The sequence below is a fragment of the Mastomys coucha genome, unplaced genomic scaffold (genome assembly GCF_008632895.1).
Source record: "Mastomys coucha isolate ucsf_1 unplaced genomic scaffold, UCSF_Mcou_1 pScaffold21, whole genome shotgun sequence".
Taxonomy (NCBI): Eukaryota; Metazoa; Chordata; class Mammalia; order Rodentia; family Muridae; genus Mastomys; species Mastomys coucha.
The window spans coordinates 36,333,469-36,337,482 of NW_022196904.1; the positions used below are offsets into that span (position 1 = coordinate 36,333,469).

Below are 4,014 nucleotides of genomic sequence, written 5' to 3' on the forward strand. Positions count from 1 at the left end.
GGAGGGAGGGAGGGAGAGGGAGGAGCTGGGTGGTAGCTGGTGACTTGGCGATGTGATGCTAGCTGGGAGGAACAAAAGAGAAACCAGAGAGACTTGATATGTTATAAAATGATGTTCTCCATCACCTTCTGGTTGGTCAATAAATAGTTGAACAACCAATAGCTGGGCAGGAGAGGAAGAGGTAGGACTCCCAAGGCCAGAAAGAGGAAGAGGATCTCAGGTGGGACCCAGGAAGTCACCATCAGGACATGAATAGAGGAGGAAGTGCCGGGCTGGCGAGATGGCTCAGTGGGTAAGAGCATGGTCTGCTCTTCCGAAGGTCCTGAGTTCCGATCCCAGCAACCACATGGTGGCTCACAACCCATAATGAGATCTGATGCCCTCTTCTGGTCTGTCTGAAGACAGCTACAGTATATTACGCTGGAGCGAGCAGGACCGTCCTGAGTTCAATTCCCAGCAACCGCATGATGGCTCACAGCCATCTCTACAGCTACAGTGTACTCATACACATAAAATAAATAAATCTTAAAAAAAAAAGAGTAATATTTTACCCCCTTTAAAAAAAAAAAGGAGGAAGTGCCAAGGTAAGATGAAGATGGCAGGGAATGGACCACGTGGCTGAGAAGTAGGCCAGGCCAGCATTGTCAGGTTAGAATAGCTCAGAATCTGCCCAAGCTATTGTACCTGAAGCTTTGAATGAATATAAAGGTCTCCATGTCATTATTCAGAGCAAGGGTGTGCATAGAAAACACAACTTATAAAATGGCAGTCTGGCTTGTTTCAGAAAGAAGCAAAGACTTTATTAGGCTTTTTATGTGAAAAATCGTTTGTGTGTCTGTTCAGCTGGGGCTGGAGAGTCAGCCATGATTAACAAGAGAGCAACCCCATTGAAATGAAAACTTTGTGTTACTGGGACAACTAGTGGTGGTTAGCTGGAGCTGAGAAATTAGCAGTGATTAAGAAGAGGCCAGCATCTGGGAAGTGCTTCCTGAGAATCAGCACACAGAAGCTGTGTTCCAGAGATAGCTAGGTTGCACTTTGTGCTGGCAGCTGGACTTGGTAGTCTTTTTTTTTTTTTAAATGTATTTATTATTATAAATAAGTATACCTGTAGCTGTCTTCAAATGCACCAGAAGAGGGTGTCAGATCTCATTAGTTGTGGTTGTAAGCCACCATATGGTTGCTGGGATTTGAACTCAGGACCTTTGGAAGAGCAGTCAGTGCTCTTACCCACTGAGCCATCTCACCAGCCCTGGACTTGGTAGTCTTAAAGGGTCAACCAGGTGGTATCTTTTTTGAAGACATGAAGGGGATCGTGTAGAGCAGCTGAGGCTTGGCACTGAGAGGCCAGGAAAGGCTGTTGGTGAGGGTGTAGCCAGAGTAGCAGTGGAAGCCCCAAGACTGAAGGAGTCATGAAGAAAAGTTGAGGCCTTGCACCACGAAGAGAGCTCAGGAGAGCTATAGGTGAAAGTATGGCCTATCTGTAGAAGACCCCAGAATTTTAGAGATGCCAATTCTGTGGAGTGACCATCCAGAACAGCAGTATTGGTGGGATGGAGCCTATCAGAGCTTAGATTAGCTGTGTGTGCGACAGGGGGTGGAGCCAGGAAAGTGACAAAAGCCCTTTGAAGGCTCCCAGATCATGAATGGATCTCAGACATTAGACATTGTGTTGCTCACATAGTTGGAGTTTGATTTTGATTTGATTGTGACTGTGCCTTGATTCTTCCCTCTTGAAGTAAGAAAGTATTTAATCTATTTTACAGAAGCCCACAATTTAGAGACTTTAAAATTTAAAGGTCCTTTTTTTTTCTTTCTCCAAGACAGGGTTTCTTTATGTAGCCCTGGTTGTCCTGGAACTCACTCTGAAGACCAAGATGTCCTGGAACTCGAAGATCTGCCTACCTCTACCTCCTGAGTGCTGGCATTAAAGGCGTGTGACATCATACCCGGCCTAATTTGGAATCTTTTATATTGTGATGTTTACTAATGTGAGATCTCAGGGATGAATAAGAAAGTAAAGGTTGCTGCTTAACAGTGACGTGTTTGTGTGTCAAGCTACAAGGGTTCAGGTGAGCTGGCTAATTTTATGTCAACTCAACAGAAACTAGAGTCACTGAAGGGAGTCTTGATTGAGAAAATACTTGTAGGGTATTTTCCTAATTAGTGATTGATGTGGGAGGACCCAGCTTATTGTGGGTGGAACCATCCCTGGGCTGGTGGTCTTTGATTCTATATGAATGAAGGCTGAGCAAGCCATGAGGAGCAAGCCAGTAAGCAGCACCCCTCCGTGGCCTCTCCATCAGCTTCTGCCTCTAGGTCTCTAGGTTCCTGCCCTGTTTGAGTTCTTAGCCTTACTATTTTCACTGATGGACTGTGATATGGAAGTATAAGCCAAATAAGCCCCTTCTTCCATGACTTTCACATGGTCATGGTGTTTGTAGCTTAAAACAAAACAAAACAAAAACAAGCAAACAAAAAGCAGAAATGGAACTTAAAAAAGACCAACTCCATTCCTGCCTCCACAGGGACCTCAAGACTAACAACTGCTCCCTGGGCATCTCAGCCACCCAGAAAAGGACAGCCAACAGTACTATCTGACCTGAGAGGGAGGCTGGGCAATACAGTTAACCAGCATTCTGTGCTCATGATAAGCAGCTGTCCCCAAGAATGGAGAAGGGACAGGGAGGGGCCTCTGCTCCTTGGTGCCTGAGAAGGCCAAGGTGGTGGTGTCTGTCTCAGAGGTTCATACAAGGTCCCCTCTGGGGTTGGCCTCTCCATTTGTCACTATGGGGAAGTTCAGAGCAGAACCAGAGGAGGGTGCAAGGTCAGGGTGTAAGGGACCTGGAGGTTGTCACTCCAGTGATAGTGCTGGTGTCTCCTGTAGCCATGCTGACTCCATAGGAGAGCCACTGGCAGCCATGATCCATAGCCCTGTCTCCAGGGGATTATTGGAGAGCTGCTTTACAGATTCAAGTGTTCCTGTGGGTAACCCCAATAGTCTGCATCTCCTTAAAAGGTCAAAGTGATGCTATGTGGCTCAACGATCACTATAAAGCACATCCAAAACGTACCTCTTGGCTGGCCAGTTACCGTGGGAACAATGATCCCTCAAGCTGACCGGTCTCTGCAGGTACTTACCCTAAAATAGACAGGCTCCTTCCCACAGTTGGGAGCTAAGGTCAGATCTTGCTGTGGGGAGCCCACTCTCAGGAACCTTTGTTTCTTGGGCTAAGAGTATCATGCGTAGAATCTAATCTCAGTCAGCCTCCTCAGGACACTTCTCTCTTCCGCGTCTTCTCAGAATGTCCTTAGATTGTGACTTCATTGACTAGCAGGCTTTGTCCCTCCAGACTACTCGGTCCAAGGCCAGAAACTACCCAGCATGGCTACTGAAGACCAAACTCAGGTCTTCAGTGAAAGCGGTATATATTCTCAGCTGATCGCTTTTTATGCACAATCTATTGTGGAGATTGAAGTCAGGTTCTGTGCTTGCTGGGCAAGCATTTTACCAGTGGAACAGTCTCCGCAGGCCTCTCTGCCCACTACTGCAATGATCACGCTGTGTTTGATGGTATTCATCTTGGTGTGTATGTGCTGTATTACCTTTGGTTTGTCTTCTGCTGCCGATGTAAATATAACCAGCCTTAGTGCCAACATGGCCTATCTTTACTGATAGGCTGATCACGTGTCATGTTCTTGCCAAGTGGGTGTACTAGACAATGAACAAATGTGACTAGTTACCTTTTGTTTGGCTTCACTGTTTTGTTTGGGATGGGGTCAGTCTATAGCCCAGGCTGGCCTCAAACTTAGAGCAATCCTTCCTCCTAGCCTCCCAAATGATGAAGACTGCAGTCATGAGCCACCACACCCAAATTCTTTCTCTTATGCTAGGCACATGTGTACGTCATGCTTCAGCCCCTGCCCTTTGCTTTATTCTCAGTTGTCTTTTTTTTTTAATTAGATATTTTCTTTATTTACATTTCAAATGATATCTCCTTTCCCGGTTTCCCC

At 46.2% G+C, this 4,014-nt stretch overlaps 1 long non-coding RNA gene across 1 annotated transcript in view; it reads right to left on the bottom strand.

The window, feature by feature from the left end:
• Nucleotides 1–3,563, bottom strand: part of LOC116100497 — a 21,964-nt gene extending 18,401 nt beyond the window's left edge. The window contains exon 1 of the long non-coding RNA XR_004122601.1: nucleotides 3,142–3,563. This is a non-coding gene — a long non-coding RNA (uncharacterized LOC116100497). The remainder of the gene's footprint in view (nucleotides 1–3,141) is intronic.
• Nucleotides 3,564–4,014: the final 451 nt, after the last annotated feature.